We start from the raw sequence: 19,038 nt of genomic DNA, 5'->3' as shown, positions 1-19,038 counted from the left end.
CAGTCTTCTGTCACACAGAGTACCCTGGACTGCCCTGATGAGAACCACACCAGTGGGGTAAGCGCCTCGGAGCTGAGTTTCCCACGGCACGTTATCCTTGTAATTGCCCAAGAAGTAGACAGATTATTCCAGGAACGGATCAGAGCAGCAAATTCTCTGCTGGATGAGCATCGACGTCCCAAGTCCCACCCGGATCGACCACTGGTCTCTGCTCTCTCCTTGTCGGATTCCTTTCGGGGCTGGACACGGTAATTATCTGGTCTACACATTCAGACCAGTGCTGGTGAAGCAGGATCCACGGGCTTCATAAAATAAAGATTTCCAGGATTTACAGAGGGGGAAATGTTCAGATACTCATATGGGAGTTTAAATTACTGTCATCTAACTTCTTAAGGGAGCAGGACCGAAGAAAACCGTTTTCACCCATTTTCATCCATTAGTAGCCATTTTGTTTGTTCCAACCCCGCCCCCTTTTTTCTTCTACCTGGACGTGCTTTTGTTTCCAGTAGACGCTGTGTGTGGGAGTGAGGACTTGGCAGGGAGGCATGCTTTCTAGATGTAATCCCAAGCCTGTTCTCTGCCTGAGCTTCGTTTATAGTCTTTATCTATCGTGGCCAATTTTGCTCTGGGTGTAACTTCTAATGAGCCGTGAATCACACGGCCCGTTCGTCATCCTGGCTGTCAGCCACCTGTCAGAGCACTACTGTACTTTTTATTTTTTATGAGCCACCAGGTTGCCTTTTAGAATTCCTGGTGTGTATCTTTCAAAATCCCATAGATGGCCAGAGCCTGTGGCAGCACACCTCTGTGTGGGCTGTATTTCACGTCGAACAAACGTCCCCGAGGGAGAAACGTCGGTGGGCTGGCCCGCATCTCCCAGCTCCCTGTCCTGGGGCTGTGCCCCCTCCAGACTCGGTGTATTTATTTATTGATGGCGGGAAGGGTTTTGATTTAGCAGCAAAGCACAGACGCGGGAGTGAAGGGCTTCCCGGTGGCCACTCCCTCTGTTCCACTCGGTGCTGCACGGAGATCCATTCGGTGTTGACTGCACGGACCTTGCCGTGCGTCATCCAGAGTGGTCCCTGCGCTGGCAGGAGAAAACCACACCGGAAGTGTCCTCCCCCGGGGGTGACCTCGGCATTTTCATGAGTGGCTCCAAAGGCCCTTCCCCCCGCCTGCACGTCTGTGATTCTGTGATGCAGTGCTCAGCCCGGGCAACCGGGTTGTGGGTTGTCGGCAGCTGTTTTGGGTCACGAGGAGACTGCTGGAGAGAAGGATGAGGCGGGCAGCCGAACAGGGGAGTGGAAAGGCAGGGCCCGGGAGGGGCGGGGGCAGACCGTTGGGAGGTACACAGCAGCCCCAACTGTCCGGGCCCTTGGGCTCAGAAAAGCCCTGATGCCATCTAGGTGTTCGTGTTGGAACTGCGAGTCGCCAGGCAGAGACAGAGACGCCGCCGCCAGAAGTATGAATTTGTTTCCAAGTGCTTTCTCTGGTTCTTCATTTCTTGGTGAACAGTGCGGAGTGCCCACTGAGCGCCAGGCACAGCGAGGAACCGAAGGCTGATGAGGGAACAGCATCTGTGTTCCCTGCGCTGCCTCATGGCCTTTACCGCCGCTCGTGGGAGCAGATTTTCAGGCAAAGAGATAAACTCGTTACCGCTTGTGAAGGGGTGGCCCGGTAGACGCTGATGGTGCAGGTGGGGTGGCGGGGCTGGCCTCCCCGACGACACGACGGCCCACAGTCTGCGAGGGCGCTGGCTCACCGGAAGCCGGGACGCGGTGCCCTTGTAGAAGGAAAGACGGACGCAGACTTCCCTGGGGGACACAGAGAGGCTTCAGAAGCGGCCTTGTTCAGAACTGACATAGGCGGTCTGGCTGTGTGACTCTGGTGGGGGGGGGGGTGCGGATGGCGAGCCGGTGGGGGCACAGCTGTGGGGACACGGAGCCGCAGCAGAGCCAGCGACAGGCTATGGGAGCGTCAGGAACAAGGGTTCTGCTCAACCTGACGCGTGTGCGGGAATCTTCATGCTGCGGCACCCGGAGGTACAGAGCCGGCTGAGGGTGCCATTGGCCATCCACAGGGCAGCGTGGACCAAGGCCCTGGTGGCTGGGGACCGGGGGGGCCTGGGAGAGTGGCTGCATGCTGGATGCCACCGGTATCGAGGCTCCAGTGACCGGAAGGTGGGGAGGGTCCAGGACGGCAGGACGGCCGCGTTTGGGCAGGAGGTGACAAAGGGGGGTGACCCGAGTCTGAGTTCTCTGAAGGTGAAGCAGGGCAGTGGGGAAACATAAGCCTCACCCCCATTTCCTGTCCCAGATGCAGGAGAGGTGGGGGGCCCCAGGTCAGCCTCCACTGATTAGGCTGCCTGGGAGAGTCAGGGCCCGTGAAGGCCAGGAGGGGGACCCTGTGAGAAGGAGTTGGGAGCATAGGAGAATGGTAAGGACTGGAGTTCCAAGGTCAAGTACAACAATCGGGGAGAAACTAAAAAGCAAGTATGTTGTCGGGTCTGACTCAGAGAGGCCTGCCACCTTCTGTTCCACCCCAGGCAAGGGTGACGGAAGCTACCAAGACCCTGTGAGAGTCATTCCCACAGCGACAGCAAGGACAGCGTCCAGGCGTGTCCTCACCCTGGGGCCGGGGTCCTCCCCGCTGAGGTGAAAGCCGAGACTGAGGACTGTAGGCGGGGCTACAAGGATCCCCGTCCCGGCACAAAGGGAAGAACCCTGGTTCCTGGAGGCCAGGACGCAGGTGGAAAAAGCACACTGCTTCTCCTTCGACACGCTCACTCGTCGGTGAATTGTTCACGACACAACTCGCACGCAAACGAAAGACGGTCAGGTATAAGAGCTTTATGAACTCACTTGGAAGAGACCCAGAAGGGAAGACAAAAAGAGCCCTTTGCAAGACCATCTGAGAAACGAGAACACTCTGTCGGGGCAGGAAAGTCCCAAGTAATGGCGCTCAGTCACTTACGAGGCTGGGCACCTATTGTGGGACGCTGAGCCCGCAGCACCTTTGGGATAACTTGTCTACCAGGCTGTGGACGCGTTGAGCCTCACTCCCCTGAGGGTCCACCTCTACCCTGACAGGTGGGAATCCAGCTGTGCGTCACTGTCAAGGGTTAGTCAAACGCGTTCCTACTTCAACTGTGTCTCCCCAGGAATCCTGCCTCCGAGGGAGAAGGCCATCAATGAAAAAAAAAAGAGTTCCCTTATTTTTGCCGGGGAAAATTAATGCATCCTAAACCATTACAAAGAGAAGACATGTATATACGCGAAACATACAGAAACAGAAGCAGAGAGAAAGCACATCCTGATCGAGGGCCTTAGGCTCAGGGCTGGAATGACGCGGTTTCTCGTGCTCCCCCCAGGAAGAAGGCGTGCTCTGCCCAGGAAATCATCCTTTGGAGGGTACCTTCTTCCTTCTGGGCCGTTCCTTACTAACTTCCCATCTTCGTGCAGTGTGTCATCGTCTGACCCTCCGACTCCTCTTAAAAATGAAGTTACAGCCAAGAAAAATGCCTTCAATGCCCGGCAATCTATGCAACACAGACCCAAAGTCCAAGAAGATCCTACTCTCCCCCCCGCCCCGCCCCAGGCTGTCATGGCAGAACCGAACACGCGTGTTCATGCAGACGTGGCGAGGGAAGGGTCAGCCTGGTTCTGCCGGAGGGGTTCCGACCGGCAAGTGCCGCCTCCCGTTAGCCGGTAAGTCTGTCCTTGCCTGAAACTGTGATGCCAAAATCCGCTTTGGGTGGAGTATTCCTTTGGTGTGATTTGAACGCAAATGACATTATATTCTGCCCGCCCAAGAGCCATCCAGAAAGAGATTTAATTTTTCAAGACCTGTGATGCTAAAACGTGTTTAAATAACTTAATCCTTATTTGAAGGAATTCTGACAACCCAGAGACACCCCCCAGGCATGTTCAGTGGGGGTCAAGCAGGCGGACAGAAAACGCTCTAGCAGGCTGTCAAAATGGCAGATAATCAACCCTTTGCCACCCCCCACGTCGGAGCCAGTCGTTTTCTGTCACACGTTTAGGAATAAATTTTGAGATCCCACCTAACGTTGAAGACTCGTTTCCACCACCTCCCGCGGACTCCGTCCTTCCCTCTACTGGAGACGGTGGCACAGGATGGAGGTAGATATCCGCGTTCGTCTGGAAGAACCAGGACGTGAGACACAGGGTAGTTCCAAGTCGCAGGGCTGCTCCCAGGTGGGCTGGAGGTTTTGTCCATGGGGACGATGCTCACCCGACCGAGGGCCTTCCAGAAGGAGTCCAACTGAAGGCCGGGTTTTGAAGGGCTTTTCAGGGCTCGAGGACAACAGCCTCAGCTAGAACTTGACACGTCGACCTTTCTTCTTGATGCCCTTAGCGGGGGGTGTCTCGGGGGCTGACCAACAGCTGTGCCATTACTCAGAAGATGCCGAAGGAGACCCAGACAGGAAGAAAGTAAGAGAAGCTTCCTGACCTGGTAGATCAGCAGAGCTACAGTCTGGGAGGGAAAGGGGTAGAGGAGGGGCGGTTGTGAGCAATGCCTGAAATCAGGAGTCTCAGAACAACCTGGCCTTTAGCATCTCAGTGTTTTTGTCGCTCTTGCGGGGGCACACGGAGACGGATGGCCCTGTCTTGCCTCCGCCCAGCCTGAAGTCAGCCTCCACCTTCAGGCTTGCTGACTCTTTCCGGGTATCAGATGCTGATTGATTACTCATACCCAACCCTGGTTAATACCCTCTGCAAAAGCCATCTGCTAAAATTGGTACGGCCCTGGAAAAAAAAAAAAATCAATCCAATTAAAAAAATTTTTTCCCTCGTATCCCTTGAAAAACTATAAAAAAGTAATGTCACACAAATGCTCAATTTCTGATTTTCTCAATTGCCGATACAAGGGCTTATCTGTTACCATGGCAACTAAGAGCTTTATACATTTTCTTCCCCGACCCGGTATTTTCTAGAACATATCTGCATTTCAGTGCTTGTTTAGTAATTTTGACCTAGCACTGGTAATGTAATTCTGTTGGAGTGGGTATGTGCTTGCTGTGTGCGTGTGTTGGGAAGGCATAATTGATGCCTCTGTTTTTCGAGAGGGGACGTTTGTAACAAATCCTTATATTTAACGTAGACATTAAGGGTACCGTTCACTCCGCTCAACACGGAGTTAAACCACTGCCTGGTTCCTCATCATCTTCCCCTCCAAACCGAGAAATAATCACTAAAGCAATTGTTCCTCCAGGCACTTGTGTGACCAAGCTGGGCATATCAAAGTAGCAGCGTTAATTAAAATTTACAGAACCACTAAAAGAAGAGCTTTAAGTGACATTTATAGTCTCATAAATTCATATGAAGGAGTAGTAAAACTAAAGATAATGGACAAAAGGTCCAAATTAAGTCATTAGTAATGACAAATAAAATAAATCCCAATAAAGCAAAATAGGAGATGATAAGGATGGAAATGAAAAGATCTGACAGAAGATTAGTGAAGTGAAAAGTTGCTTCTTGAAAATACGCACAAAACTTGGGTAATCGGAAAGCCGGCCTCCGCAGGACAGTCTCAGTTTCCCTCTTATCCAGTGTCACCTTCCATTTGGCTTCTATCTCGGAGTATTTGTGGTTAATGAAATGTAATTATTAACCGTTGAATTCTGTGAATCCAGGATGAAGTCGGTCACCTCTGTTTTGTCTTTCTAGCCTCTTCCATGGTCTCAACTACCAGAGGGCACTGGAACAGAATTCTCACTTTAAGAAGTCTTTCAATCTGAACAGTGACCTGTGAGAACTTGCTTTTGCATTTACAGTCTTTCCCAGATCGGGGGTGACCGGTGCCTCCCTTGAGGGGACAGTGCACAGTGTCTTTTGATACACTGGAGTGCCGGGACACAAGCAGTAAGGAGCAGCTAACCTTTTCTGATGGTACAAGAGATACCTCACTCTATGGTCCTGCCACCCATTTGCTACACCAGCTAGTTGTGGCACAGCCACCCGGCTCCCTGTCAGTGGGGACAATGACTAGACATGTGGAGTCACAGTTCAGGTGTACGTGACATACGTATGAGAAACGGAGGTAGCCCAATCCTTCCATGAGAGCACACATCGTGTGGACACTATGCTTACAACTTTCTCCTCACTCATCATGTACCGTAAATTCACAACTCCTTGTACTGTTTAGCAATACTTTAATTTCATCATTAAGTGCTTTGTTTTGCAGTTATCTGATGGCCATGAGCTAAAATTAAAAGCTCATGTTCGATTGAAAATGATACACAGCAATTGTATTTCTCAAGAAGATTGATGGTGAGTAGTTATCTTGCACAAGCTCTTGGGATATTGATCATCCACCAAGGAGATCATAGTGACCCCAGGGAAATGATCAGTGATGATGTGGAGATCGGAAGGGTAGGAGGTATTATGAGAAGACCATGCTTGAAAGATATGGCTGAACACATCCTCAGAAAATGAGTGTACCTGGCATGCTGTGAAGGAAGACTTCGTTAGATCAAATAACTATCTTCACTTTGAATTTCTACTGTTTTTGCCATCTATAAGAAGTGAGGCTAGGGCACTTGGGTGGCTCAGTCGGTTAAGCGTCCGACTTCGGCTCAGGTCATGACCTTGCAGTTGGTAAGTTTGAGCCCCACGTCGGGCTCTGTGCTGACAGCTCCGAGACTGGAGCCTGCTTTGGATTCCGCCTCTCTCTCTCTCTCTCTCTCTCTCTCTCTTTCAAAAATAAGCAAATAAATATTTTTTAAAAAAAAGTGAGGCTAAAGCTACTTTGGCAAAAGTTTGGTTTCAGTTAGCCGAGGAAGGTAGCTGATAATAATTAAGTGAAAACAAATCTTTTTTTTTTTTTTCAGTGTACCGAATGCTGTAGGCAGAAAATTACTTAATTCCAATACTGATGTAATCTTTTCATCTAAGCCACATAATCAAAGTAGGGAATTGGAAGTTGAGTGCATTTGATATTACGTGAAATTTCCAGGGTCTGAGTTTAAAATGTCAACCATGAGAATAAAAGCATTTGTATTTGTGATAATAGTAGGGAAAAAATTGGTGACAGGTTTCATGGTAAAAATAATGTCTCTCAAGTTAAAAAACCAGCGAGTGGACATATACTAGAATTTGACTGTGGGGCACGTGTGAATCACAATTTTGAAATAAAAATACAGTTCACAAAATTAACAAATATTTTACACATACACAGCCAAGCAACTCAACTATAAAATTCTGTGAAGAGTTTGTTTAAGTTTGTAAAATTGTACCACGGAGTATTTTTCATTCCTCCTCCTCCAACTCAGATCACGTTTTAGATGTTGGAACTCTTGAAGGAAAAGCCTGTGATAAGTAACCCGGGTGACCAACAATGATGTCGACGTTTTAGGAGTCCTTCAATTTAGCTTTGCATTTTATTCTAAGTAAATGCCAAGACTTAGAAAGGTGAACTATCTAAAAAAGTGCTAAAAGAAGAAAGGGGATGGCAATTTTGCAGCATCTAAATTTAGCAAAACATTCTCCAAGTTATAGAGACGTTATTTGACAAGTTCCACCTAGTTAATGTATAGCAACAACATGTATTCTGAATGAAGGTAAAAAGGCGGTACCCGTGAAAATATTTTGGCTAAAATATTTACGATTTCTATACAAAAAAATTAATATTAAAAACAGTGTCCATCAAGCTTGGCACTTTCCAGGTTCTTCAGATCTATAGGAGTATTCTCGCAATAAAAAATATCATGGTGTAAAGATTTACTAATTTATTTGTTATCATTTATATAAATTTATTAATCATAAAATGCAAATTTGGGGGTGCCTGAGTGGCTCAGTCGGTTAAGCGTCCGGCTCTTGATTTCGGCTCAGGTCATGAGGTCGAGCCCCAAGTCCGGCTCTGTGCTGGCAGCATGGCAGAGTCGGCTTGGGATTCTCTCTCTCTCCCTCTCTCTCTGCCCCTCCCCTGCTCTGGCTCTCTAGCTTTCTCAAAATAAATAAACTTAAAAAATGCAACTTTGAAGAAGACTGGGAATTTTTAAATTGATAATGATAAGATCATATATTTAAAGATAAGTTATTCCAAAAATTTTATTAGAAAAATTTACAGTTAAGAAGCTGAAGTATGTAGGGGCACCTGGGTGGCTCAGTCGTTGAGTGTCTGACTTCGGCTCAGGTCATGATCTCACAGTTTGTGAGTTCGAGCCCCGCATCGGGCTCTGTGCTGACAGGTCGGAGCCTGGAGCCTGCTTCAGATTCTGTGTCTCCCTCTCTGTGTCCCTCCCCCGCTCATGCTCTGTCTCTCTCTCTCTCAAAAATAAATAAACATTAAAAAAAATACAAAAAAAAGAAGCTGAAGTATGTAATATTCTTGGTAAATATTTACCAAGAATAATTATTCTTGCAACTTTAATGTTGGATATTTATTTCTAAGAAGTATCTTTATTCCTAAATTTGCTTTAGCATTTGTGTAAATTTTTTCAGAAAAAAAATCTTTTAAGAGAGTTGTTAACCAATTATCCTGCTAAAAAACAAGATAATTGATTTTTAAATGTTTTGCTTGTCATACGTATAATGCCAATGATTTATTATACATTTTTTTATCTCTTTATAATTGACTTTTGAGTGTAAATTAAGCATTCCAACCTCTGTGATAATTTATAGCCACAGATGCTCTGGGGGATTAATGCAATATCACACTGTGCACCAAGTTCCTCGGGGAAAAAAAAAATCTATTAAGAAATCATCGGGTATTATTAATGGATACATTTTGCAACTGGATCCAGCGCCCTGTTAGTATATCAATACATAATAAAAAATAGCCATAAAAATAAACTAGTACATCACAGTTCTGTTTGCAAGCATGTGTGAAGGTAATACGTAATCGATGAGTCTGTGAGCCTGGAACTCATCTGAATGGGACTAGCGCCCTTACAAGACTCACCAGAGAGACTGCTTGCTCTCTCTGCTGTCCACCATGGGTGGGAGAATACAATAAACCATGTACCCAGTGCGGTCTGGAAGGGGGCCCTCCCCAGATCTCAACCTCGCTGGCCCCTTGATCTCAAACCTCCAGCCTCCATGACTCTGAGAGATAGGGTTTTGTCGTTCACAAGACACTCGGTCTACGGTATGTTTGTTATTGCAGTCAGAGAAGGCTAAGACCTACATGCACCAACATTACAAGGGTAAAGAAATGTCTGTTTGTCTATATGTATGTTGTTAACAGGGAACTTTGTATTTTCATTTGCTTTCATGTTGCCTACTAGCTTTTTTTCATTTCAATTGGAACGCCTTTCTGTAGCATTTCTTGTAAGCCAAGTTTAGTAGTGATGAACTCACCCAGCTTTTATTTGGGGAACATGTTTATTTCTCCTTTACTTTTGAAGAATATTTCTATCAAATACAATATTGTGGATTGGCAGGTTGTTTGAACTATATTGACCTAGTCCCTTCTGGCCGATAAAGTTTCTGCTGAGAAATTTACTCACGATCTTCTTGTATTCGATGAACTGCTTTTCACTTGCTGTGAAGAGATTTTCTCTTTGTCTGTGACTTTTTTTTTTTTTTTGACGTTTATTTATTTTTGAGACATAGACAGAGCATGAACGGGGGAGGGTCAGAGAGAGAGGGAGACACAGAATCCGAAACAGGATCCAGGCTCTGAGCTGTCAGCACAGAGCCCGATGCGGGGCTCGAACTCACGGACTGTGAGATCATGACCTGAGCCGAAGTCGGTCGCCCAACGGACTGAGCCACCCAGGCGCCCCTGTCTGTGACTTTTGACAGTTGTTGTAAAGTGTCTGGGCGTGGGTCTCTGAGTTCTCCTAGATGGAGTACATTAACTGTGTGCATCCATTTCACTCCATAAATTTCAGAAATGTATGGTCATTATTTCTTCAAACAGGTTCTCTGACCCTTTCTTTCTCTCTTCTCCCTCTAGGATTTCCATAAAGCATTATTGATCTTTTTCATGGTGTCCCAGAAATCCATTAGGCTTTCTGCACTTCTTTTTTTTTTTTTCCTTTCTTTTTTTGGCTTCTCAGATTTGGTTATTTCAGATGACCTGTCTTCAGGTTTTCTGATTGTTTCTTCTGATTGATCAGGTCTGTTGATGAATCTCTCTACTGAGTTTTTCAGTTCGATTATTGTTCTCTTTAGTTCCTGATTTTTTGTTTTGTTCTTTCTTATAATTTCTATCTTTTTGTTGATATTCTCATGTTGTTTGTACACTGTTTTCATGATTTCATTTAGTTACCTATCTCTATTCTTTTTTTTTTTTTATGGTCATTGATCAGCTTGAAGACAGATAATTAAATTCTTTGTTAGATAATTAATTTGTAAATCTCCATTTATTTAAAGTCAGCTTTTGGAGATTTATTTTCTTCCTTTATTTTGGTCTTTTTGTTTGTTTGTTTGTATGCCTTTCAAGATTTGGGCATTTGAAAAAATGCCTAATCCTTACAGACTGGCTTCATACGGGGGAAGACCTCCACCAATCAGCATGGCTAGAGATTCTGGAGACTTCTTTAGCCTTTTCTGGGGAAGTATCTTCTCTTTTTGTTAGTGCATGTAAATCTCAGCTCAAGAGGTTTTCCCTAGTCTCAAGATCCTATAATCTCTTACTCCACCTGGTGTCTGTCTTTGGTACTGCAGTTTCTTTGGCTTCGCTGGGGGCTACCTTGATTCTCAGAGGACCCCAACTTGGCATCTGAATGGTACACTTCTGTTCTCTTTAGCACTGCAAGTCAAGTGAGACGGAAACCAGTTCCGGTACCAGGGTCCAAATATCCCAAACATTGGTGCGCATTCTACTCTTCTCTCTCTCTCTCGCTCCCCACGTTGAAGCTAGGGCTTGGGGGTTTTCTCCAGATTCGCCAAGGGGGGTAGATACAATAAACTTTCTTACTCCAATGGGACTCTTCTTGCCTTGTGCTTGCCTGAGGTGTTGCAACATCTTCTCAGGTGTCTGAAGCTCTCACAAAGGAAATTTAGTCCATGCATGTTTTTTAAGTTGGTGTCTCCAGTAGAAAAGGGCTTCATACTCCAGCATCTTGCTGATGTCAGACTGCACTACTGAATTTGGTTAATGTCTTTATGTTTATTTTTAACATACACTTTAAATTAATATTTAATATTTACTTTAAAGTACATATACTTAATATTTATTATACTTATCTATACTGGGACATTTTGCCATCTTACTTTATTAGTTTTTTTACGTCTATGTCTTCTCTTTCCTATTTGGCACTAGATATATCCGTTGTCCTCCACTTATGAAAACTATACGTTCTAGTTTTGTTTTTCTGATAAGTGTTTAACTTACTCATATGGACTTATTTTTTTCTAATTACTTCAAATGCTTATCAATATCTATAGTTTCACTTTAAATGAAATGACTACTTCATTATGGTCATCTCTCTTTTCTGTCACCTGTCACCACCAGACTATTTTTCAAAATTTTAGCCGTAGATTGCTATAGATATATTTTTGAGTTTAGGATGACCTTGCCATGTTAGAACAATCAGAAACTTGTTTGATCATAAATACCTATCGATGTAAAAAACATATTCACTGATTTATAAATGTAGGCTACTGCTTTTAATATCATAATATGGAACATAATAATGTATTCACACAAAAAGCAGAACTAAAAAATGGGATTATAATTATGAATTAAATGTTTTTCTTTCTAAATTCTATGGCTTATTCTGTGTCACCCAACATGAATTGAGACCACTTTAGAAAGCACAGTAAACTTCCTTAGGTTATTTATGTATCTTTATTCTTAATTATACTGTTCATATTTCTTATCTTTGAAAACGTATTTATCTTCTTCCTGAAATATTTCTCCCAAGGATGTTTTCAATGATAGTCTATTTTCTCTTGGTATGCCTTATCACTGTTGACAATTCTGATGTCAATCTGAATCTTTCTCTTTATTCTTTTTCTTTATCCCAGGAAGCTTCCTGGATCCTATTCATATTTCTACTTTAAGATTTTTCTGTGTATGTATTATTTTTTCTTATTCACCTTATTTTGTTTGTCTTAACAAGCACAGGTCTTACAAAAAGCTGAAAAGAAGCTACAGCAGGAACAAAATACTAATTTTCTGCTGGAAAGATGGATAAAAACTATCAATTCACAATTCTCAGAAAACTGGAAGCAAATGTCTAAAACAGTTGAAAATATCTGACTCCTCTGTCATTAGCAAAATGCAAATTAAAACTAGATCAACTTTCTTGCTCATCATAGTGGCAATAATCTTAAAAGGAGAAAATGTCAAGCCGTTGGCTGATGTGGTGGAAGTTTTGCCCTCATGCTTATGTCCCGTGAGAATGAATTGTTAAAATTACACTGAGAGATTACTTAGCAGTGTATTTCAAAATGAGAAAAAAATCCACATGACCTTTGAGCCAATAATCCTCCTTTCAGGAATCCAGCCCAAAGAAACACCAAATTACGCTAATTACACTTAAAAAACTATATACATATTCTCAAACTAACTCAAATGGACCATAGACCTAGAGCTACAAAACTCATAGAAAAAAGTACAAGAGTGAATCTCCATAACCTTAGGCTAGGTAAAGCTTCTTAGATATGACACCAAAGGCACAAACAAGAAAATAAAATATAAACTGGACTTCATCATACTTATTAAACATTTAGTTCTGTAAAGGTTACCATAAAGAAAGTGAAAAGACAACCAAGAAAATGAAGAAGATATTTCAAAGTCATTTATCTGCTAAGTGTTCCAGGATTTTTTGTGTCTGGCATTTATAAATAATCCTTACAATTCCATGATATAAGGACATGTAGCCTAGATAAAAATAGGCAAAGAATCTGAAAAGATGTTTCTCTGAAGAAAAGACAAATGGCAAATAAGCCTGCGAAAAGATGTTTAACAACCTTCTAGGATGGCTATAGGATGGAAGGGAAAGGAAAGGAAAGGAAAGGAAAGGAAAGGAAAGGAAAGGAAAGGAAAGGAAGGAAAGGAAAGGAAAGGAAAGGAAAGGAAAGGAAAGGAAAGGAAAGGAAAGGAAGGGAAAGGGGAGGGAAAGGGGAGGGGAAGGGAGGGGAGGGAAGGGAAGGGAAGGGAAGGGAAGGGAAGGGCAGGACAGGGCCAGTGTTGATGAGAATATTGAAAAATGAGAATTCTCATGCATTGGTGGTGGGAATACAAGAATATTCATAGAGGCGTTGGGAAGAAAAGGGAAAAGACTACAAAGGTCAATCAGAGCACCTAGGTTACACAGCATCCTTCTCGTGGCATATTACGTGATCTTCCAATAGCATTTGGTAGAGATCTCTGTGTATTACAGATAAGGAGCGAACTCCAAAACACAATAGTTACGTGAAAATTCAATTTTATATAGACACGTACATACCATACTCCAAAGTTAAATTTAAAGCGTATATATGTTTTCATTGTTGACGGAAGAGTACTAAGCAAATTAAAGACCTATCAAGCTGCTGACCTTGTTTTGGGAGAACACATGATGAAAGCTTTAGTTCATGGACCTGGCTTTGTTGGAGTGTTTTAGAAAGAGAATGTCTTTCTGGATTATTGGGTAATGAAAAACAGATAAATAGGTAAACATATGGTTAAGCTAAAGCCCTAAGTGCATGAGAATGAAGAATTTTACGAAAAGATGTGTCTCTGTTCAGTGCTCTCTTAGCCGACTAAGCCGGAGCCTCTGCTGTCTGGACGGTGGCTCCCACAGAAGACTTGACCGACCTCAGTTGAAAACATGGCTCCCAGGCAGAATTTTCACTTTAAGAAAGGGGAAAAAAAGAGGGGGATTCCAAGTCTTTTTATCCTTTCTCTTTACAGTCTATTCAATTATTTTCCTCTTCTCTTTCCTTCTTCTTTTTTTTTTTTTGTTTTTTTTTTTTGTAATTCATTTCTTTTTACCATTTTAAAGACAATTTGTTTCCATTTTTGTAATTCATTTCTCTTTTTAACTACTAATACCTATTGGTAAAGATAACATACCAACGTGTGTCGATCAGGTCCCAAGGTAGGACTGGGGAGAGTTTGTGAAGAGACTCCAGTTGGTAATATACAAGACGCTTGTAGGGTCGTCATGGGGTTGGCACAGCATGGGCACCATTACCACCCTTAGGAAGACCAGGCCAGTAGAAAGCAATGATGCTGAGAACAGTGATGTCCCATGGAGGAACCTAGCCCTCCCAAGGTTGCCTCCCCTTGTGAATACCAGTGAAGAAACGCCCTCCCTCTGATCTCCTGCCATAGCTTCCCACTGGAAAACCCACCGGGAAGCCCCCGGACACGGGAGCCCAGTGGGTAGCCTCTTAGGGCAGAGAGCCAAGGCAGAACATGGGATTTGGAGTTTGGAAAATGGAGTCAAGAGCTGGAGAGAACAATTTTGACCCTATTTATTATTTTTTTTTTTAATTTTTTTTTTTTCAACGTTTTTTATTTATTTTTGGGACAGAGAGAGACAGAGCATGAACGGGGGAGGGGCAGAGAGAGAGGGAGACACAGAATCGGAAACAGGCTCCAGGCTCCGAGCCGTCAGCCCAGAGCCCGACGCGGGGCTCGAACTCACGGACCGCGAGATCGTGACCTGGCTGAAGTCGGACGCTTAACCGACTGCGCCACCCAGGCGCCCCGACCCTATTTATTGTATAAGGTGTTAAACTGTCAAGGGAACTTAACGCTTTCTCACAGTTCTTCTGGTTTTTTATCTGCTCTGATTGACATTTTGTCCTAATTTTTTTCCTGATTTGCTGCTATTAAGATATCAAAAATAGCCTTAACATGCATTAAGCACAGTTGCTAAACAACAGAGTTCAGTGTTGAGTTAACCCAAGGCCCCTCGTGACCACAATTCGTGCCGCACTTTCTTGTCCAAAATTGCTTTTGAGAGAACCCTCGCAGGTTCCATTTAACCTTTATCTCCACAGCTTTAGAAATAAAGCCCTGCCCACAATTCGTTTTTAATTGCTTTCTAAAAAGCAATACTTGAAAATCTTCCCACAGCAAGAAACAAGTTCCTTTTTCCTTTTTTCCCCACGGAAGAAAATGGGGCAACGGAAGAGATCTGGGGACTGGGGGGAGGAACACGTATTGGGTTTTGCTACACGATCTTGAGCATTTGGGGACGTGGTGCAGTGGCCCTGCTTTTCCGAGACAAGCATGCTCTTTCTGGTCGGTGAACAGGGGTTGCCCTTTACCCCACACGGAACAGAAACCTTGTCCTCGCTGCCTGGCACACGAGCTCTGTGACAGCTGTGGACGATCCCTGCTGATGCCACTGTAAGAAACACGTGCCACTCTACCAGAACGAGAGTAACCCCAGTCTTGTTCAGATTTGGAAAACCGCTCTAGTTATGCCCGTTCACCAATGCCAACCACACCTCAGTGAGGGGTACAGAGTTACCTCACCCCAGAACCAATCTGGGGAAGATGCTGATCTCTTTCGGAACCAGCACCTTGTTCTTCTGATCCAGACAAGGCTCGGCTGAGATTCGAATTCTGTGGGTCACACACGACGCGTTCACGGTGCCGTGAACATTTAAATACACTTCAGGGTCCCTTAAGACAGTTTTCTTCCAAATGCAGAGTGAATGTCAGAGCCATGCGAGAACCGCATTTGTTCTCGGAAGATTGAATCAAATTGAATCCGGAATCTGTTTTTGTTTTTTTTTTAATTTAATAGACTTTATTATTTTTTATATGAAATTTATTGTCAAATTGGTTTCCATACAACACCCAGTGCTCAACCCAACAGGTGCCCTCCTCAATACCCATCACCCACCCACCCCTCCCTCCCACCCCCCATAAACCCTCAGTTTGTTCTCAGTTTTTAGGAGTCTCTTAGGTTTTGGCTCCCTCCCTCTCTAACCATTTTTTTTCCTTCCCCTCCCCCATGGGTTTCTGTTACGTTTCTCAGGATCCACATAAGAGTGAAACCATATGGTATCTGTCTTTCTCTGTATGGCTTATTTCACTTAGCATCACACTCTCCAGTTCCATCCACGTTGCTACAAAAGGCCATATTTCATTCTTTCTCATTGCCACGTACTATTCCATTGTGTATATAAACCACAATTTCTTTACCCATTCGTCAGTTGATGGACATTTGGGCTCAGAATCTGTGTTTCTAAAGAGTTCCTCTTTTGATTCCGGTACCTAGCCATGTCTGGAACCCTGCAGCACAAAATAATTTTTCTCTCTGTAGAAGTTTTATATTTTCTAAGTGGATGTGTAGCGAGGAAGTAAGCTAGGGTGTGCATGTACACTTGCCTACGTAGATTATGTTGGGGCAAGAGCTTGAGGGGCTTCCGTTGGGAAACCTTTTGAGGGTAATTTTCTAAATTTTTTGGTGTTTCCTCACATCATGGTGGTATCTTTTGTTATAGGACTAACTGTAATGCCAGGAAACTAAAGAAAATGTGTGGATCCCGTGTTAGTCACTCAAAGTTCTCTCTGGGAGCTACTTTTCAAAACTTCCAATTGACCTGAAAGCAATTTCCAACTTTCCCCCAGGATGGAGAGGACAGTGTCCAGAGAACATAAAACTGGAAAGACAAGATGGCAGGTGACCCCAAGGTGTCACTAATTTCGTTGGTTTCAAAGAGGATAAACCCATTACATGAAAATGGGATACTCCAGGTAGCACTCCAGGTAAAAGATTGTTAGTCTGGATGAAAAGTACCTAATTACGTACAGCTTATGGGACGTATGAGGACGCCACACCGATACAATTAAGGACCATCTCAGCACTTGCAGGAGCATGATGAAAATGGGACAACTGGGTGGCTCAGTCGGTTAAGCATCTGACTCTTGATTTATGCTCAGGTCACGAGCTCACGGTTTGTGGGGTTGAGCCCTGCATTGGGCTCTGCACTGACAGTATGGAGCCTGCTTGGGATTCTCTCTCTCTCTCAATAAATAAATAAATAAACCTAAATTTAAAAAATAAAATGATGACGGGCACCTGGGTGGCTCAGTCGGTTGGGCGTCCGACTTTGGCTCAGGTTGTGATCTTGTGGTTCATGGGTTCGAGCCCCACGTCGGGCTCTGTGCTGACAGCTCAGAGCCCGGAGTCTGCTTTGTAGATTCTGTCTCCCTCTCTTTCTCTGCCCCTGCCCAGCTCATACTCTGTCTCTCTCTCTCAAAAATAAATAAAACATTACAAAAATTAAAATATTAAAATTAAAATTAAAAAAGGTGAAAATCAACATGCATTAGTGATAAGGACTCTGAACCAAATGGATGTTGGAGGAAACTTCCCTAGCCCAATAAAGGAGATCTGAAACACACACAAAATGCAAAGCAAGCATCATATGCAAGGGTTTAATGAAAACTTTTCTTCTGAGATCACAAACAAGATGAGATTTCCGTGGTGTCTTCCATGGAGATTCCACTCAGTGCAAGAAGACATGGGGCGGGGCAGGGGTGGGCGAAAGAAAATAAAAGTTAAAGTGGAAGAGCTAGAATAGTTACTCTTCTGTATGTCGATGACTCCGTGTCTATTACCATCAATAAGCCCATTTGTCACCGTAATTGGTTGTAGTATCAGTATATAGGAACCAATCGTATTTCTGTATGTTAGCAAACACAACAACAGAAAGAAACAAAATTAATGGAAAGGGACCATTCATACAAGCATCAAAAACTTCAAACGTGGGCGTAAGTCTAAACAAGACTGTGAGAGTGAACTCAACTTTGGCAGTAGAACTTTGTGCTTCTAACCCCTGGTCTGCACTGCCTCCAGAAACGGACAGCCCCACTCAGCTGGCCACCATACCGCTTCTGTGGTGGCTTCCTCGCTAGAACAGATTACTATGGCCACTGGCACTTGGAACAGAGCCATCACCCTGGTGAACCCATCTTCTACCCGACTGCCATGCCTAAAACGCCAGAGCCGATCAACTTCCGCCAAGCCAGGACAGCTGCTTGCCCTTCCCAGGTCATCCTGTAGATGGATAGACATAGGGCACGTATGTCCTCACCAGCTCTGTGTGACCGTGACTGCGTCATCATCCCGCTCTGCCATGTTGATTGCGTCATCATCCAGGTCGGCCATGTTGATTGCGTCATCGTCCAGGTCGGCCATATTGATTGCGTCATCATCCGGGTCGGCCATATTGATACACCATGCTGACAGGACCCAGGGCAGAATGTTGCTGGGTTCTTAAGACAGGGGGGCACCTGCCAGGAAAAGAGGTAGTGAGGTTGACCGGAGTCCTATCGACTTAAACGGGCATCCCGTGCCCAGGGAAGAATCCACGGGTCCCTTACGGCTAATGCCAGGAAGACTGCTTTGAATCTTGCAGACGGCGGGTCTGCAGACCTGAAAGGCTGATGAATTTGAGTGTGGCCTTGAGGAAGAAGCAGTTCCCCGGCTCAGCTGCGAGACCGATCAGCCCTGTCATGTGGCCCAGGCAGAACCTCCGGAGAAATAGTTCCAGTAGAATGGGACTCTGTGTGTCATCGGGGCGAGCCCAGACGGGAAAATCACAGTGGGGCCCCCAGAATGCCTAAACAAAACCTGTTCAGTTTTGACTATTTCCCTTTTGAGAAACAGTTCCTGGCATATCAATCTAATGGAGACTGAGCGCTTAGCTATGAGACGGCAAGTGACCAAGGGACCCAGCGGGCCCTGCACCCACGGCTTTCTCTATGTGACTCAGCCACGGTGACGTGAGCGTGTCCGGCGGCCTTCCACCATGAGTTGGGGTGTGGGACATGAGACCTGTCTCGTGTGGGCCCTAAAGTGCTAGCAAGACACCCCGCCTGCTGCCCCTCACACCCCCACCCAGATGTCACCAGGACTCCTCCATGGCTCCTCGGTGGAGAAGCGTCAGCTTTGAGTCCCTTCTCCAGATGGCTCTGGTCACCGTCCTGGGTGGGCTGCAGGGCACGCTGGCTCTCTGTCCCCATGGAAACCCAGAAGCACCTTCTCAGAGAGAACTTCATCTCTCAACCCTCTACCCCTCTCTGCACCACATCACAGCAGTCCACTCTCATTAGACGACTTACCAGTAGAGAAAATTGTCTTGCTTGTAAATTTTCCTTCATCTT

This window comes from Panthera tigris, chromosome D4 (assembly GCF_018350195.1).
Source record: "Panthera tigris isolate Pti1 chromosome D4, P.tigris_Pti1_mat1.1, whole genome shotgun sequence".
Lineage (NCBI taxonomy): Eukaryota > Metazoa > Chordata > Mammalia > Carnivora > Felidae > Panthera > Panthera tigris.
Note: the sequence above shows the minus strand (reverse complement) of the source record.